At 41.4% G+C, this 20,173-nt stretch overlaps 1 long non-coding RNA gene across 2 annotated transcripts; it reads right to left on the bottom strand.

Annotated features, from left to right (window-relative positions):
• Positions 1-3,050: 3,050 nt before the first annotated feature.
• Positions 3,051-18,875, bottom strand: LOC131924439 (uncharacterized). Of its 2 annotated transcripts, none has more exons than XR_009382899.1 (2): positions 18,624-18,875; positions 3,051-3,379 (listed from the first exon to the last, which is right to left on the bottom strand). It is a non-coding gene; the product is annotated as an uncharacterized LOC131924439 (long non-coding RNA). The 2 variants fall into 2 exon arrangements; XR_009382900.1 differs by lacking the exon at positions 3,051-3,379 and adding an exon at positions 15,976-16,699.
• Between the last annotated feature and the right edge of the window lie 1,298 nt (positions 18,876-20,173).

Genomic DNA, 20,173 nt, shown 5'->3' with positions numbered 1-20,173 from the left:
CACACATACACACACATACACATACACATACACACACACACCCCACACACACCCCACACATACACACACACATACACATACACACATACACATACACACATACACATACACACACACACCCCACACACATCCCCCACACAATGGTGGCAAAGGACTGGTATGGGGAGTAATAGGACATAGAACTGTTAGGAAGGATTAGGGTTACAATAATCAGAATGTGCTTTATGCATGTTGTTGAAGAACAAAGTCAATGAAAGTTAAAAAGTGAATGGAATTTACAAATGGGTCAAGGTTAGATTATGATTATCAAGTGAGAACATAAAAGGGTTTTGTGAGTTTTAACTGTGTTTTAGTATCAGCTTCCTGGCATTGTTCTGGAGTCATGTCTAAGGTGTATTTGCAGTTAGTTCACACCACATGAAAGCTTTGTGCAAATGTCAGGGTTGTGAGACACATTAGCACACTGTGGCACATTAACCACGCGGTGCTTCTTCTCATCTGCATACTCTTCACCAATGAAGACAGACTGACTAACCTCTGAAAATCCTCTTTGCAGTTTCCCTTCCTCAGTACATTTCAGTTCCTAAAATAATGTAGTCTTGAGCCACGCCCATTACTCCAGCACACTGCATGATGAAAGTGCAGAGGAACCTTTCATTGCCCAGTCTTGCTCATGTGGTAATGTTGAAGGCTTTGGAAGGTTCTTTAGCTGTGAGTCTTTCTCTGTATATTTACGGGGTAACCGCCCACTATAAGTGCTTTGCACCACTGCAACACTCCTTCTGTTTATCTGTCTTTATACCTGCATATCTGCATTTCTCATAACTGCTAAAAATGCTCAATATTTTTTCATCATTCAAAGTAGGCATCAAATGACTTGCTTTTCAGCTCAAGAAATAAGGGACTAAAGACAGGAGGCATGGGTTTTCATAAGAACTAGGTGGCATTATCCTTACACGAAGACATTATGATCATATACTAAATATTTAACTGAAGGTCCAGGAAACTTAGACCATGTCAAGATGGCCAGATATAAAGCAGACAAGCAAAAACCATTCCCACCATCCCCACAGTTCACACCAGTCACAGACATTCCTACCATCCCCACAGTTTAGGCCAGTCACAGACATTTCCATCATCCCCACAGTTCAGGTCAGCCACAGACATTCCCACCATCCCCACAGTTCAGGCCAGTCACAGACATTCCCATCATCCCCACAGTTCACACCAGTCACAGACATGCCCACCATCCCCACAGTTCAGGCCAGTCACAGACATTCCCACCATCCCCACAGTTCAGGCCAGTCACAGACATTCCCACCATCCCCACAGTTCAGACCAGTAACAGGTCTGCTTGCTCAGATGCCCACGGTAACTGATCACCTTCCGAGTTCCACCAATTCCCTCACAGAATTCAAGCAGAGACTGGACAGGAGCCCTGCCATCTGATCCACCCTAGTGTGACCCTGACCTAGATTTTTACAACCTCCGTAATGTATTGTGTTCACATCTTAGTTTTGATCAATTAATTCAGAACCATTCAGAGCTGCCAGGATGTACTGTCTCGTGTCCTCTGAGAGTCTCTTTTCTTCACGGTCCCCTCTTCTCCCTATTTAGGAACCTGTCACTTGTGTAAAATAGCAACACACTTACAAGTTGACATTTAGTGGCTGGTGGCAGTGCAGTCACCCTGTCTGGCAAAAATGAAAACAAGCGATGTTTCAGAAACTGATGCTTTGTGGTTTAGGCTGTCTTTAAAATCTCACCGGAAGTTAATTAAAATGTGCTGTATTTTTTTTTAAAGTTTATTTTATCTGTTTTCAGTTTAGTCCTTAGTGACAGATGCCAGAAAATTCCCCAGTCCATGGTCCTAATTGAAAACCTGGTTGGGCACTCAGACATTCTAAACTTTAAAGTGAGATGAAAGTGTTTTGAGATCTAAATATCTTAATTTGGAAGAAATCTGAGGAATTTCAAGGTTTCCAACCTTGAAACCATAAACAAGTGAGCTGGCAATGCCTGACTTATTTCTCTGCATTCTTGTGGAGCTCAGAGGGTGTGGCCTGGACTGGGGTGCCAGCCAGCACTATCTCAGGGTTATAGATACATGATCCGAAGGTGTCCTCATTCTAAAAGCATGTGTATCAGTAAATATCCTGGTCCCTTCAGGGAACTGCAGCTTGCTTTGATCATGAGACTCAGGTCCGTACTGTTCTTCCGGAAGGCAAAGCGCTACGCTTCTGCCCTGCAGAGACAAGGCAGAGGCGATGGCGGCCACTGAGTGGGCGTGGATCCCCAGCCCTTCTCACTGTTCACCTTGGGCGTCTGTTTTGATGTGGCCACAGACCTTATCTGCAGTTCTCATTTGAACACCAAAGCTGGCCTGGGCCTTGCCAAAACAGAGAGGCCTTGGTGTTGCAGCAATCTGCGTACAAGTAAGACCCAGCGTGGCTGAGATCTCCCAAATGCTTCTGCAAACACCTTCTTTTCCTTGTTCTCTCTCGTCCAGTAGTTGGCACTCTGTGAGTGAGATGCATCATTGTGTAATAAAACTGCAAATACTCTGGGGCTTCAAGTTGGAAGAAGTTAGAAACCCCAGCTTGTCTCCCACCATAGAGTGGACTGCCAGGTAATGAAGGTCGAATCAAGTTTTTGTCTTCAGCGGCTTACCCTGCAGATAGACTATGTAGTGGACTTACCCTGCAAATGGACTACGCAGGGGGCTTACCCTGCAGATAGACTATGTAGTGGGCTTACCCTGCAGATAGACCACGCAGGGGGCTTACCCTGCAGATAGACCACGCAGGGCATAGGGACGGGAGACTGGAGCCTTGGCCATGTCCAAAGTTGAAGGAGAACCAACAGAAATCACAGAAACAGGGAGGGTGGCTTTGAAGGAAGCAAAAAAAAAAAAAAAAAAAAAAAAAAACCCAGGGAAACAGTTTCAATCAAGGAGTGGTCAAGCCAAGCATATTGCTTAAGAAAATCATAAAAAATGGTTGTAGTATGGAAACCGATTCCAGAATAAAAATCATTTTGTGAACACTTGATTGGGATTTCTAAATTTAATGATTTTCATCTGTAACAACAAATGTCCAAACCACATGAGAAGCTTTGGCTTTGCATATTTTAACAGTGCTTTGTTCTTTTCTTTCTGTATACCAACATGTTTCCCCTCTCATTTTGTGATGCATTATAACCATGTTTCCTACTCACTTTCCATTGACTGCTGGCATAATGGTGATCACAGTGTCCAAGGGCAAGAGTTCTGGTCCACTTTAGTGCCTGAGTTTCCACAGCTGCTCTTACAATCCGCCTTGGCCAGGCTCTCTTAGCTCTCCAGGTCTCCATTTTCTTATCTTTCACACGTAGTAATGGGCTGGAGAGATGGAGAAATGGCTCAATAGTGAAGAGCTCTTGGAGCTCTCCAGAGGACCTGGCTTTGCTTCCAAACACCCATCTGAGTGACTCATAACCACTCACAAGTCCAGCTTTAGGGGACCTGATATCCCCTTTTGCATGCATGTGTGTGCATGAATGCGCCCCCCTCTCACATACACAGACACAGACACAGACACACACACACACACACACACACACACACGCACACAGACACATGCACACAGACACACACACATGCACATAGACACACGAATAAGAAAACACAAAAGAAAACAGAAGCATGATATCTATAAAGCACCTGCAATTCAGGGCGCAGCAATGCAGGATGCAGCAATGCAAGGCACAGCAATACAGCACACAGCAATGCAGGACGCAGCAATGCAGGACAGAGGCGATATGGTGGCTGTTTTATTACTTATATACATTATAACTTCCTGAAGATTAGGATAAGTGGGTGTAGGAAAGTGTTTAGTGAAAATTGTGTAATAGATTTATGACCATGACATAAAATCCAAGGGGTCAAAACAGAGCAAAGGTGAACAGTTTAAAATAATATCAGTTCAGTACACATATTTTACAGATATATCTCATGTTGTGCCATATGGTTTCACTCTCAAACTCTAGAAAATTAAGTTCTGAATTTTTGAAGTATGTTTTCCAAAATTATTAATATAAATAATATTTGGTCAATATGGAGATAAATTATGTATTCTGTTTATTCATTATTAGCTTGGTGATCATCTGAGCTGTGTATAACCTGTTTTCTTCTGGTTTCTGTATGTGTGTGTGTGTGTGTGTGTGTGTGTGTGTGTATGGGTCCATGTGCATGTGTACTTGTGTGTATATATGCATGTATATGTATATGTATGTGTACCTGTGTGTGTATATATATGTGTATGTATGTGTATGTGTGTGTGCATTTATACCCGTGTGTATATATGCATATGTATGTATGTGTGTGTGTATACCTGTGTGTGTATATATATGTATGTGTACCTGTGTGTGTATATATATGTATGTGTACCTGTGTGTGTATATGTATGCATATGTGCCTCTGTGTGTGTGTGTGTGTGTGTGTGTGTGTGTGTGTGTGTCTGTACCTGTATCCCTCATACCTGAAGGTACTGAGGAGGACAATTTGTCTTGGGACATGAGTTAAGAAGCATGTATAGCTTTAAAACACTAATAAAATATTCTTACAAAATTACACCATCCATAGAAGAAAAGTATTTTTTCCTACTTCTGGGTATATATCCAAAAGAATGTTAACCAGAAGCTCTGAGAGACAGATGCCTAATCATGCCCATGACAGAATTATCCGCAACAGCCAAGACACAGAAACATGAGTCTGCTGGCCAGGAAGTAGATAAAGAAGATGTGTCATATACATCACACAATAAATAGTGTTTAGCTTTAAGAAAGTAAGAAACCCTTCACTTGTGACAACAGAGGTGAAGCCAGTGAGTTTACTTATTATGATAAGTGAAATAAGCCATTCCCACAAGAGATCATTAATAGGCAAACTCATGGAGCAGAAGCTGCAGGGATTATTGCTAGCAGTGGTAGAGGGGTATATATTGCTGTTCAGTGAACATAAAGTTTCAGCTCTGTCTGGTGAACAGATTCTAGGGATCTGCTATTCAGCACAATGCCTAGAACCAACCACACAGCACTGTGAATTGTAGAACTGAAGAGGCTAGATTTCACTGTATGTTCTTACCACAAAACCCAACAAAACCCACAAAACCGTGGAAACCAGCAAAAAAGGCTTTGGTAGGTATTAGACAGACAGATCTACTACAGTGATCATGGTGATGCTAGCGAGAACATGTGTATGAAATTATGCACATTAAATGTATGTTTTCTTTATACATCAACCATACCTCAACAAACCTGTTAAGAAAACCAAAAGCCTTATCTTACTTAAATCTGTGTTTGTCATTCAGTCTGTGAGGATCATTTACATTTGAGATGTACAGCGTCACTGTCCCCTACACATTTTATATTCTTTCATACCGTTGGGAGATAAGTATTCATGTGCTGACACATGTCTTTGCCACAGTCTTTGCTTGCCAAATAGGCAAGTTTAGACTGAGAAGGTGAAAGTCTAGCAGAGAGCCCCAGAACTGAGAAGAGAGTGTTTGCCTAACTACCCACACTGCTTGAGTGCTCTCTGGAGTCTGCTGTGTGTCTAAGACACTATCTTCCCCACACATGGAACTTTGGCCTTTCCCAAACCAAATACTATTCTACAAGAAAATGATAAAAATGAAAATAGTGTTCTCTCAAGTATTATCAGATTTGTTTGTCTCCAAAATGTCTAGTTTGAAAACTTGTACACTGTCCCACACCAGGCATCTGGTGGCCCATGGGTTTGCCTTTGAAGACTCAGGGAAGACATAAGACTTTGTTGATATGAAGTTTAAGGGTGGCTAAGAGCTATAGGAATGAATAGTTTTCTTTGTTTCTTAATGTTGATTGAATTTACATTATTTTCATTGTTTAATAGTGTTTGGGACGTCTCCTCAATGGAAACAGGCATCTGCTAATGTTGCTGTGACCTGAGATGGGTTTGGATTGAGCACTGTACTTGACCAGCTTGCAACATTTGATCCTTGGGGCCATCTTCAGATGGAAATTGCTGTCTCTAGTTTTCATGGCAGCACTGCCGTGTTCCTGCTCTGGGTTTCTAGACCACTCACTTTTGAGTCTCAGGCACCCCTCCTTTTTATGTGATGTTTCTTCATCATCACCTTTTCTCTGGGGCCCCATTCTTTTTCTTTCTGTTTTTCTATTTCTAGGGTACTTTCACTAAACCATGAGTCAAACATCACATGGACAGTGATGGAGGCCCTTAATTTTCCAGCTCTGTCTACCTGCCTGCCTGGGTGGTTAGGGCAGTTGCTTGTAGACATTCTGAACTTGAAGGGTCTGATATACTGCACATATCTTCCACTGCTCATGTTAGACTTGTTTCTTGTCCTTCGCTTCTCTCTCACAGTTCCTTGCTGTGATGTAATCCACAGTAACCTTTGAAAGTCTGGGCTGTGACAGGATCCCTTCCCTGCCTACAGACTTTCTCCATCAGGAATCTTCTCAAATGTCCTCTCCATGGTTAGCTCTCACATGTTCTACCTAGCACATGCAGTGTGATGCTATCCCATGTGTTCTGTTAGGCTGACTTTGGACCAGGTATTTCTAAAAAGACCCCTGTAGATCTTAATATTGCCTAAAGCAATATAATATTTGAATAATTATGAACTGAAAATCATTCCCTCTACCCCACTGTCTTCCAGACCATGAAGCCATATCTGTTTTCTTTTGCCATTTTAGCTATGGCAAATGTCCTCAGCACACAGAATGATCTTGCTGGATCTTGGATACTGAGTTAGTGACTTCTTTGTATCTTGCAATGCCCTGCAACTTTAGTCATAACATGTTTTTACTTCTCCTAAATAATCTTTTAAATCTGTTTTTTTTAATCCTCATTGGTTCTGCTTAGAAGAGCACCTTGAAGCCTTGCCTACCATCAGCCCAATTCCACTCAACCGAACATTAGTGCTGTTGCCTTTAGACAAATAAGGTAGAGGTCCTCTCCTTCTTTGGAATCACTGAAGTCTTTACATTAAATGCTAATATTTATATAACTCTTACCTTTCAGAGTATAAAACCATAGACTGGCAGGTTCTTACCTATGAGGTTTGGATGGCTATGACACAGGATGAGTAGTCATGTGAGGATGATGTGATCACTTTCTCTGACTTTGGACTCTGCCTTTTCAGGTAAGGTAATTCTGGTTTCATTTTCTAGCATGTTATCATGTTCTCTCTTACGTATTTTTGCATTTGCACTAGTGTCAGCCTGTGACATTTAGGTCATCTTTCCAGTATTGTCTTTTTGAGCCCACTACAACTGTGGGTATGAAGAGATTTGTGACAAATATCCTCACACCATGTGTTGATTTTACCTTTTGGTTAAATCCTAGAGTGACCCATTTTATTGCTTTTCTACCTTTCTGTGATAGAATGCACTTGTGGATAAATTTTAAAGATACTGTTTTTATTTTATTTCTAAGTGTGTGTGAGTGGTGTGTGTGTGTGTGTGTGTGTGTGTGTGTGTGTGTGTGTGTGTGTGTATACAGTACCCTCACAGGCCAGATGAACACATTGGATTTCCTGCATTAGAGATAGTTTTATGAGACACCTGACATGGGTACTGGGAACCAAACTGGGGTCCTCTGCAAGAGCGGTGCACACTCTTAACCAGTGAGCCATCTTTTCAGCCTCTGGTTTATTTGAAATACACCTTCCCACTCATGGAGAATTTTTTTTGAGTGTCTGAGTTGGAAGATGTCTTGAGTATCTATTCTCCACATTCCAAATTAAGTCTTCCCATTACTCCTCGCCTGTGTTCCTAGTCTGCATTTGAAGACTGAGGCTGCGGGGGCCAACTTACCAGCCTGCCTCTTCTAAGCATCATGTCGTGGGGCTTACTAGAACCCTAACCAAAGCTGTAATCCCAGCAGGTTTCTTAGCCAACAAAACTGAGCAATGGGCAGTCTAAATAGAATGAATACCTCAAAATTAATGTGTTGATGATCCGAGAGTGATGAAGTATTGCAGTCCTAAAAATAGGTTATCTATCGGTATTAGAAGAAGAAGTTCAGGGCCCGGGGAAATGGCTCACTGAGGGAAGTGTTTGCTGTGTAAGTGTGAGTACCTGGCCTCAGAACCTTAGCACCCACATAAAAGTCGGGGGGGTGATGGTGTGTATCTCCAACCCTAATGACAGGGAGACACAGGGATATGGATCCTAGGGGTTCCCTGGCCACCTAGCCTAGAGAAAGAGGAGTACCAGGCCCATTGAGATCCCATAGGCTTTGGGTAGTTCACTGAAAGTTGGGCCCAGTAGAACTCCTTCTCTACATCATGCTGATTCGTTGTCTATACTAGATTGGTTATCTGTGTTTTCAAGTTAAACAGAAGCCATACTTGTTTTTACAAGATCTTTTGGCATCCTAAATGTCCTTAAAGATCCACCCTAGGTTCTGCCATCTCCAAACCTCCTTTTTTTCTTTGTTTACATGTACTTCCTGCATTACACAATGGAAACAGTCCTGTTCTTGAATTGTTGATATCTTTTGTGCAACTCTGCTGTAGTAGGAAGCTGTCCTAGTATAAAACATTCAATAAGATAAAACTATCTTTTAATGTATTACTATAATCACTATACATTAATTATACATGCTAGTGGGATTTCCTGTGACATGTCCATGGATACATTGAACATCAGTCATATCTACCTACCCACATATTCTTCTACTTTTCTGTTCTAGTTTTTTATATTAGGGATTAAATTTAGGTCCTCATGAATGCTGGGCAGAACCTCTACCCATGAGCTGCAACTCTAGCTTTTCTATTTTTGGCTTCTATCTCTTCATGAAAAGCCTCTCTAAGTCCCTGGAGACTCCTATTAATTTCTTTCTGTCCGTCTTCCACCCCTTATCCTTATTGACTACCCTTCTGTCCCATGTAACTATAAGGTTAACTTACAGGTTTTCATAAGAGTGAGGACATACAGCATTTATTCTTCTGTGTCTGGCTTGCTTCATTCAGTATATTGGGCTCTAATTCTCCCCATGTTGTTTCAGATGGCAAAACTTCACTCCTTTTTTATGATTGAGTACTGTACCAGTACTCAGACATTTACCACATTGAAAAAATATCCATGAATCCCCTAAAGGACGTTCAAATTGAACCTACGTTTTGGTTTTTGCAAAAAGTATTGCAGTAAACATTGGGGTAAAAGTATATTTTTGATATGAAGATGGGGTTTCATTTCAGTTGGCTATTCAGTAGTGGAACTGTTGGATCATATAGTAGTTTTTTGGTTTGTCCTGGATTCTTGGAACAGTTTCCCTACTTTTCCCACAATGACTTTTCTGATTTCCATCCCCTCCGATGGTTTAAGTGTCCTCTGCTCCAAATCTTTCCAGCATCTCTTATCTCCTACTTTCCTGATGGTAACTGCTCTCACTGGGATGAGATGACATCTTGTTATATTTGACTTGTGCTTCTCCTAAGATTAGTGAGATAGAGTGTTTCCATGTTCGGTTGGTTGACAGTCTTCTTTTGAGAAGTGTGCATCTGTTCTTTGGCCCACTATTAATTACTTTTTGGTGTTCTTCTGAGTCTTACACTCTGGAGGTCAGCCCATCGTCATACATACTCTTTGTAAATGATCCCATTCAGTAGCTGTAGCTTGTCTCCTAATCCTGTTGGTTATTTCTTTTATTATGTCGAAGTGGCTCATTTGATACAGTCTCATTCATCTAATTTTAATTTTTGCATGTGTCTGTGTAGGGTCATCTAAAATTATTGTTGCCAGCTCCATCCAGGCTCTTGAAGTGTTTCCTCTGTTGCTTGTGCTAGATTCATATTTAAAATTTATGTCTTTGATTCATTTTGAGTTGGTTTGGGGGCATTAGGAGAGAAAAGGATCTAGTTTGATTTTTTTGCATCTTCATATTCACATTTCCCAGCACTATTTATTAACAGACTGTTCTGTCTCCACTGCATGTTTTTGATACCATAAAAAAAAGTTCTTGCATAGAGCCAACAGAGTCAAAACTGGAAATTGGAGCCAAGATCCATGTACTTTCTCTAGTACCTAAATTCTCTCTATGTAAGTGTACTATGCATTTTGGACAAAACAGATTGATGAGATGAAATAGACTCAAATGTTTAGGTCAGGATGACAGAGTTTTATTGAGACATTAAAGATTGTGGTCCCACCCAGCTAAAGATGAGCTCTGCTTGAGTATATGTCTCCATCTCTGAGCAAAATCATGGACAGTGATACTCTGCAGTGTTTCCGGGTATAAATTTTATCTAATATCATCCTAGTGCTCTATAGTGCGATGAATATAAAGAATGTAATTTTATTTTCATCCAAATTTCATATAACTCATTGGTTATTTAAAACATTTTGCTATATTTTAGTTGCAGATCTTCATACTTCTAAGTTCTCATGTCCCAGATTTGGTACACGTATATTTCATATATAGGCATAACTACTTTCACTAATACTCTCCCTTCTGTCCTGGAATTTAGCCCATCACTGAAATTACAGCCATACGAAGTGAGCTAACTGTTGTAGCATGGAAACACAAAGCCTCGTTTGTGACAATGGGCCTTGACTTGTCTTCTTTCTTTCACTTTTAATAATATCATCAGGCTGATGCATCTGAATGTAATTAGCATGAGCAGTCTTAAGAAATACTTTACTGTACCAGAAAATGTGGATTAGAATTTAAGTTATTGTTTTTTCCAGACACTGGAGCCAGGCCAAATGGATTTCTGGTTCTTGGACTGTGCTAATCAGTGTAACTGTGGGTGTATGTTGCCAGATTAATTCCACAACTAGATTTTTCTCCTTTTAATGCCAATAGCATTTTCTTCTATAGTGTCAACTAGAATAAAAGAATTATTTTTGGAGACGTATAGAAGGCAAAACTACAAGACAGCAAGTGAAAACACTCCTTTCTCCCTAATTCTTTTCCCAACAGCTTCATCCCTCCTGTGGAGGTGGGGTGGGGTGAGTTCCACTTGCCTCATTTCTCTTACACGTAGATAATGGAAAGCCGAGCCTTAAGATCAATGGTTCATTTTCCACTCATGAATTATTCATATGAAGTGGAAAGGCAAGAGATAGATAAAAATGAAGATTGATCACCAAAAAAAATACTGACTCAAAAAGAGATTTGCTGGGCTCTCTTAACAAATGAGCAGTAATGAAATTGCATTTGACCCAGACTGAATCCTAGCTGTCCTGACATGAGAATCCACAAACAGTGTCTTTTACATGACAGGCATTGGTTACATCAGGGCCTTATATGGAAGATCCATGTGTGGCATCTTCAGTGACTCAGGAAGCCTCTGAGATGAGCAGGTGACAGTCTGTGGTTTCCTCTGGTTTAGAATGTGTCCTGTGTGAGGAGGGGCCTTTCTCTCTCTAGTTCAGCTTTTAGAGAAGAGATATGGCTGATGTTTGTGATGTTTACAGATTGAAAGTTAAATCTTGATGTGTAGAACCTAGTGGCTGGGCATTTTGAATAAGTTGCTAATTTCGTTAGAGAGTGCTTAACTGGACTCACATTTATGCCTAGATCCCATTTAACATAGCAACAGCATTGTCTTGAAGTTATTATTGCCATCTGCATTTTTGGATGTGTTTAATTTTATTTATGAAAATACTCCATTGTACATCATTTTTGTTTAGGCTCTTTTATTTTTTAGACTTTAGGAACTTTAAAAAGCTGTTTATGCATATGCATCTCTGTGTTTTGTGTTCTTATATTGGAAAATAGAAATGAAAGACGAAGAAAAAGAGACAAAGAGAGGAAAGAAGTGGAAAGAAGTAAGAGATAAATAAGAAAAAATAAACATAAGGTGGAGGTGGTAAATATAAGGAGTGGTACATACCTCGAAAATAAGTGAAACAAAAATTAATTCATGTTTAGAATTTATAATAATTACAGTTTTTGAGTTTTAACTTATTGAATAGTCTGATTTATAATTATAAAATAGGTATATTAATAGCATTATAGATATTCTTGATCAATGAACAGTATATATATATCATACACAATATATATGTACATACATGTTTATATAGTCTCAGTGCTAATGTGTGGCTGGGAATCAGAAATAATGCTAGCTCAGCTGGGCTAGGTGCCACTTTGGGGAGCAGGAACTTACAGACTTATCAGGTTCTAGGTGAATAGCTTCAGAAGTCTGTGGGAGATGCACAGGGGTCTGAAAGTTCCTTGAGTGTCTGGCTGGGATTGGCAACATGGACATTGCTGCCTATGTGAGGTGCTTACTTCCACAGGGCGCTCAGGTGGCCAGGGCTGGAGTCAGCAGAGTGGGCTTTTTATTTTAGTGACAAACTGAGTTTAGTTGGGATTGCTTGTATAAGCATGGGTAGGTGATTATTTATCAGGTTATAGGCAATTTAACAATGGCTATACCACTAAAGAAATGATATCCACTCCCCTGGCAACCATTAGCTGTCGACAGTTCTTCAGGGAGTGATGGGCTCTCATGAGCCTCCACCCCATCCGTGATAGAAGGCCCAGTTCTGTGCAGGTCTCGTGCAGGTATCCACAGCTGCTCTGTGTTCCTGGGTAAAATGGCCGTGCCATATCCAGAAGACAGCATTTTATAGAACTTCTCCCCAGTTTCTGGCTCTTACATTCTTCCTGCCCCTCTTCCGCAGTGTTCCTTGGGCACTGGAGGGGGTGATGAAAATATCCTGTTTAGAGCTGAGCACCTCATAGTTACTCTCAGGATTTCGACCAGATATTAGTTTCTGAGTTAACTGATAATACTCAATGCAGGAAGACGTGTATCTGTCCAAGGCTAAGAGCAGGACTAGTCTGTGAGTCTGTGCATATTTAGAAGCAGATCGACTATCTGGTCCATTTAGCAAGACAACAGCAGTACACTTCTCCCAAGGACCCTGGATCTCATTAACCGTAGGCACTTTTAAAACAGTATGAGGCATGTAGTCATTGATTGAGTGGGCCTCAAATCCAGTCCAAAAGCGGGTGGTTGCCTTCCTCAAACAGTCATGCCACTGCTGTGCCAGTACGTTTATCCTGACTGGCAGAGTGGCAGCGTAGCAGAGTGTCTACAGCTGGTAAGAACACTCACTGACTGCTGCTCCCCCAGCAGCCCGCATGGCACCTTCCAGCACTATGAACGCTAGCCAGGAGAGAGGGGCTTCCAGCTCGGTCCCAGGTTCACGTCCTTGTTCCTTGTATCCAAGGAGTGTGCTGTTTTCAGAGTTCAACTATTTAGTTCTTTTGGGTAACCAAGAGCAATGACAACAGTCTGCAATGTTTTGTAGAACGTTACCTACCATGCCTGTAGGTAGGTACCCCACCTCTGGAAGCTGGAGTTGTTTGTAAAAATCCATGGGGACTGCTATCTACCTATGCAGGATCCCTTCATTCAAACTTTTTATTACGTTTGTAGTTATCTTATAAAGCAGGTTCCTACATGGATTTTCCCTATACTCTTGGCTTGGGTTAGCTCTCACCAAGCCCTCAGTTTTCCCCCGTGCCCTGTCTCATCTCCATTTAAACCTTTCCATCACAATATTCCTTCCTCTACTTTTGTATCCCCTTTCTTGCTCCCTGGACTCTTTAGGCACTCCAACTCAAATACAGAAATCTAAGAACTCGTATGTGAGGGACAATGTAAGCACTTGTCCTTCTGGGTCTCGGTTATCTGCCTCAGTATAATGGTTTTCCAGTTCTGTAATGTTCCTGAAAGTTTAATTTCATTTTTCTTCAGTGCTGAATATACACATATAGCTATCTATATATTATATAATATAACGGGATCTTATTTTAAATTCATGTTCATTATTTAATAATCAATAATAATTAATTATATAGTGATATAAATTACATTTTATTAGCTGCTTGTTATCTGATGGACATCTATTCCGATTGCATTTCCCAGCTATTGAGGATACAACAGTCATAGACATGGATGGGCAAGTACTTCTCTTGGAGGTGTAAAGTTCTGTGGGGTGTATGCACAGGAGTGTTATCACATGGTCATATGGTAGTTCTATTTTTAGCTTTGTGAGAAACACCCACAATGATTTCCATGGTGGCGGATCAATTTACACTCTCACCAGCAACACATAAGGGTTCCCTTTCTCTATTTTCTCACCGGCATTCATTCATTCACTCATTCCTGTCTTCATTTTTTTATTTTTGAGATTATAATATAATTACAACATTTCTCCCTTCCCTTTCCTCCCTCTAAATCCTCCCACTTACTCTTCTTTGCTTTTCTTCAAATTCCTGGCTTCTTTTTTCACTAATTGTTATGAAACATGCGTGTGTGCTTTCACACACGTTCCTAACACGTACTGTCTGTATAATGTATGCATGCTTTCACAGCTGACCATTTGGTGCAGAACAACTAGTTTATGTGCTCTTCCCCAGGGAAGGCTACCTCTCCCACTCCCAGCTTTACTCAATTATCTTATGGAAAGTGATGTTTAACACGTTTAAAAATGTTTCTTAGCCATTTGTATTTCTATTTTTTGATAACTCTCTGTTCAATTCTATAGTACATTTAAAATATTATACTAGTAATCTTCCATTAGATATATTCCTTAAATTAAACATCTATATATCTATACATATCTACTACATGTATCACTGAAATAGCATCAAGTATGTAAGTTTTTGTAAGTTACTCACATGCATACATCTTAATTATGTGTTAAAATGGATTAGATTTTAGAGACTTGGTAATCTCAGGATTGTGTATACGTTTGTATGCCTGTGTCAGCAATGATTATGGCTGAATGACAAATTTTTACAGACAGATTCTATAGAGTGATAATGCTTTGATTGATTACATATGCCTACATGAACCTAGTACAGAGAATAGTGAAAGATATATTACATGTTTTGCTATCTTTAATCTCTTTCAGTATCCAAACTTCTTAGGGAAAAGGTCAGGTATTAATATAAAACTTCTGAGACTGTGCAATGTATTCACATATGCTGACAGATGAGTTTTACATTCTTGTAAAGCATGCAGTACTTGAATCCCAAATATAGACGAGAACATGATGTTAATGTTCAAAATGCTCACAAAGAACAAACTCTTTTCCATCTTCTAATAAAATCCTTCCCACAATAAGACAGAAGGTTGTTGCTGTGCCCATCAGACATAGCTCTGTGAGTGGCAGGAAGTCTGCTCAGTGATGAGGCTAAGCAAACACGCACATCAATACGAGTCCAATTCCTAACACCACAATTTGTCAGGTTGCCGTTCCAGACAGTCAAGGTCTAAACTCAGTTTCACTGGCCCAAAATCAAGATGTCCACAGGAGTGTTTCCTTCTGGAAGTGTGATGAGCCAGTTTTGATTTCTAGGGACAGTTTTCTAGAAGTGGAATGGGCCCAGGCTTTCTTCACCTTCCAGACCATCAGCACAGCATCTTCTCTCCTCTCCATCCTTAGACACCTGTCTGACTGTGGTCCTCCTGCCCCTTCCCAATGATGACATTAGGTGCACCTGGGTAATGCACACTAGTCTTCCTATCAAAATGCCCTTCATGGTATCACAGCTGCAAAGTCTTCTGCTCCATGAAAGCAGTGTATTGACTGTCTGAGGGTACAGGATATGGACATCTGAGGGCCACAATCTAGCCTGCTATATGGAAAACAGTGTAATATGCCAGGGGTGGTACCATCTATCATGAGTATTACCCATGCCCTGGGTCCTTTCCTTCTTCCCACTCTGTATCTTTAAGTCCCCCTCCCCCCCCCTCATTCTCCCATGGCTGCATGATGACTCCTGTGGCAGGTAGCACTCCATTTGTCCTTAACACAAGAAAAGACGGAAAGACAAAGTCACATCTTTTTGCTTTCATCTAGAAAGTGAAGCCCTGACCATGGCCTCTATCTTCCAGGAACCACTGGTTACAGGGGTGCCTTGTGCTGCAGGAGAGAAGACGAACACACACATTTCACAACTTACCGTTTCTTTCTGAGGTTTATCATGAGAAACAAAGGACTGAAACTAGGTCTTAGGTAGATCAACCTTCTGTTGGTCAGGAATCCTTGTTGCAAACAATAGAATTCTCAATCTTTAATTTCAACAGAAATGCTTAGCATTGAACATGAGGTTGTCAGCTCTTCAGATGAGTAAACCACTAAGCTCCTTTACTGCAAAGTCTAATAACAGAGCTTGGAGGCAAAGCCAGTGCACCACAGACACCTTTCAGTGGAAATATCGCAGCAGCTGCTGTCTCTGGTTGGCACTGGTCATTCACAGATATCACACATGAATCCAGGGCCTTCATTCTATTAGTGCCATGATAGTGCCTATCAAGAGACACGCCCACTAGTGGCCACTCATTCATTTCACATCTGTTTGCCCCCAAATCAGTGTTGTATCTGATTAGTAAAACCTAGATGTACCTCGGTTTACAATTGCAAAGGGGCCTGGGAAGTATGTCTGTTAAACTAGATTATTCAGAGAGTGGAGCCCAAGGTAGGAATTCAAGCGCTGTCACAGTGAGAGGTACAAATTGAAGGATAAAGATGAGGATGAGGATGAGAAGAGGTGGCATACAGAGAGCACCATGATGAGATGGATTTCGGCTTAGATTCCAACTACAGTATTAGCTCAGGAGAGATGTCCACGGGCACCTTACACTTCAGATGGGCCAAAATGAGAAATGGATTCAAGGTAATCCTGAGAAAGAGGAAAAAGGAGACTTTGGTCTGAAGTTTCTTTCCACATCCTTCTCCTTCTTGTGAAGGTCGGCTTCACTAAGGCCAGTTCCATCAGGCTTTCAAGTCATATAAGCCAGGCCACTGGTGACCATCCCAGAAGCCAGATCCCATTCCGTGTACAGGAGCATTTCAGCAAAGTCTGGAAGGGAATCACGTGTTACAGTGAGAGTGTTGATACCTGCAGGGAGCGATGTGACCACGTGGTCCTGCACGCCTTTCCATCTCCAGGCTGTGTACTCAAGGTGGAGTACACAGAAGTAGGGAGAAACTTCAGGAGGAAGAGGCAGGAGGGAAGGTCCAAGGATGCTCAGGAGGGTTTTTGTATACAGTACGGTTTGGGAGTTTCTATTTAAAGAAAGCTGTTTTTACAATGTGGAAAGCTATCATGTATGGAGTGTTTCCAAAAGATAGGAGACCGGCCCTTCTCCACCCATCACATTTGACCCCACAGTTAACGTGTGTGTTCCTTCTAGCTCCAGCCAGAGTCCCTTAAGTTTTATTCTCTCTTAGAAATAGTCACAATGTAAAGGTCACTAGGACAATGCTGTCTCTGATTTTACTGCTACTGTGTGCTCAGGAATGGGCGTGATGTCCAGCGGAGTAGAGGATTGGAAAAATGCTTACTGAATGGATGGATGAGTTAGTGAGTGAATACAGACAGCAAATTATAACCTAGACAATAATATAGGGGGTATTCTTTGGAATAAAATAAACAAAACAATCTTTAGCCCCTGGGAAGATTTTCAGAAAAGAAAAAAAAAGTCTCTGGAATGTGCCTTGGCATGTTTGGTTTTAGTCCCAAAACAGAGAATAGAAAGCCCTGTGGCAGGAAAAAGCCACAAAAGCAAAAACGTATCATAGAAATGCTTTTAGTTTGTTCATAAGTTGGTGAAATCAGTGTTCCACAAGCAGTTACACACACACACACACACACACACACACACACACACACACACACACAGGAGGTGGGGGAAAGTACATAGATTTCTGTTGAACTCATTGTTTTCCTGACTAAGAAAGAGTCAACGAAATGCTATACTGGAGAGAATCAAGCCGTAATTCTTTCAGGTCAGAACTTCTCCTGAGAGACATTTTCCTTCAGTGACCTGGGAAACTGAACGTTCTCAATGGGATTAGTGGCATTTGCTGTTTCAAATCGAAACAGGATCTACTGGCCCACACTAGCTTTACAATCGGCACCATCTACGTTGTGGTCACCGAAGTCTTAGAGTGAACCTGAGGAGGCAGGAAGTGACATCAGGCTTCTTTCTGTTCCAGTCCAGCCTAGAGATGGAGTCTCAGATAAAGAAAATACTGCAGCTTTTCTGTAACACGATTCTTCTTTCCCATAGACCTGCGGCTTTCACAGAAAAGCCGAAAGGGACTTTATGGTCAACCAGGTTGGGTAGTTCCCTAGTACTGTATGTTTTAAATGGCTATAGGTTCAACCCATTTGCCCTCAACTATATATTTTTTTTTTGCTAATGAGGGAGAGCAGGACAAAAAAAAAAAGGGCATCTTAGAAACCTTAATCCCATTTACCAAAATACCAAAGCAGTCTGCATGTATATCACATAATTATGTCTGAGGTAAGCTTAGGGAATGTAGTCATTTGTTCAGGGTTGTTTTTCCTTTGCAAAAATCTCCAAATAGAATTATCAAGTCTATCAAATGTTAATTTGTAAAGAAAAACAGAATAGCTAATAAGGATAATTAGATTTATATTATAAATAGAGTATTTATCTTGAAGGCTTCCATGTCTCCAAAAGGAAGCATGACTGAGGGATGAGTGAGAGAGAGTCTTGAAAAGAAACACTACGCTCATCTTTTCTACTAGCTACATGCTCTTGCTCAGGGAAAAAGATCAAAACCCACCCCAGTACCTTGGGTTTTCAGTGAGACGCAATGGCAGGTGGGCAGACGGCCGTAACCTTGTTCCTGGTTCTCAGCTGTGGATTGTCTCCTTTTGAAACCTCCCCACCCTCAGCTCATGTCACAGGTAGGAAGGCACAGCCTGGCTTGAGGACAGACAGGGACGCAGCTCTGCTGTGCACAAAGGGCAGACACCAGTGCGCGGCGGGTCACGGGCGTTTCCAGCGCATGGATACTGCAGTGGTTTCTCTCATCCTACCGCACGGATCAGAACGTTAAAAGGCTCACTGTTCCCAGCTTCTAGGCGCCACGTTCTGGATTCTGTTGTTTCCTGTTTTCCATCCTCAGTGTTTTTTTTAGAACGTTGGCTGTAATTTGGAGAAGTTGCTTTTATGTAAATTTCTTGTTTATATTGTAGATAAGTTACAGAGAAGAGGGCAAATGTGCCCTTCAGTGTACAGCGTTCCAGTGCGGGGCGGGGAGATGGGAATTTGTGAAGAGATTGAAATTACAGTGAGAGCTGCAGCCTTGCTGGGTTCCCTTCCCTGGCCCGAAGCTGGTGTGACCGTTCCGGGACGCCCAGTTCAGCCCATCACTTTCTTTTCCTTTGTTTTTGTTATTGTTTTGTTTGTGTTTTACCCCAAAAGAAATGTCTAAAAATGAAATGAAACTGCACTATAGTAATTGGCCCATGTTGTTTGCATAGCCTTGAAGATCCTTAAATGATTTGACTAGACCTTTGACTAAGAGAAAACCGATTAAAGGTGTTTATTTTTGTCTTAGTTACTTTTCTTTTGCTGTGACAAGACACCATGACCAAGGCGAGTTATAAAGGAGTATATTTGGGGCATACAGTTTCCAAGGGTGAGACCATGACCATCATGGTGGAGAGCATGGCAGCAGGCAGGCGGTATGGCGCTGGAGCAGCAGCTGAGAGCTCACATCTTGATCCACAAGCACTAGGCAGAGAGAGAGATAACTGGGTATAGCAGGGCCTTTTGAAATCCCAAAGCCCACCCCTGGCACCATGCCTCCTCCAACAAGGCCACACCTCCTAATCCTTCCCAAATAGTTCCACCAAAGGGGGAGTAACGTGTTCAAATATATAAGCCTATGGGGGTCATTCCATTCAAACCCCCACGTCTTCCTTTTGCTTTTATGGACCCTGCCTTCCTTTCTGCTGTTCTCTTCCACTCCGTCATCTGTCTCCTGTTTTATGATTTATGCTATCCTCCTTCCTTTTTCTTTGTCATGTCCTTGTTTAATTTTAAAATTTATGTTTATTTGTGTGTGTGTGTGTGTGTGTGTGTGTGTGTGTGTGTGTGTGTTGGTGGGTAGGAGTGTGCCATTACACAGTTGTGGAGCTCAGAGGACAACTTGTAGGAATCAAGTCTCCTTCCACCGTGTGGGTCCCAGGGAGGGAACACACTGAGCCATCTTCTTGGCCCCCTTCTCTCTTTTTAGTTACTCTTTTTATGTTTATATAAAACTGGAGCCCATTCCTTATGGAGGGATGCATTGCTCAGCCTTGATGCAGCAGGGAGGGGCCTGGGTCCAGCTT

Source organism: Peromyscus eremicus, chromosome 14 (assembly GCF_949786415.1).
Source record: "Peromyscus eremicus chromosome 14, PerEre_H2_v1, whole genome shotgun sequence".
Lineage (NCBI taxonomy): Eukaryota > Metazoa > Chordata > Mammalia > Rodentia > Cricetidae > Peromyscus > Peromyscus eremicus.
The sequence above is the reverse complement of the archived record's forward strand: the minus strand, read 5'-3'. Positions and strand labels throughout refer to the sequence as shown.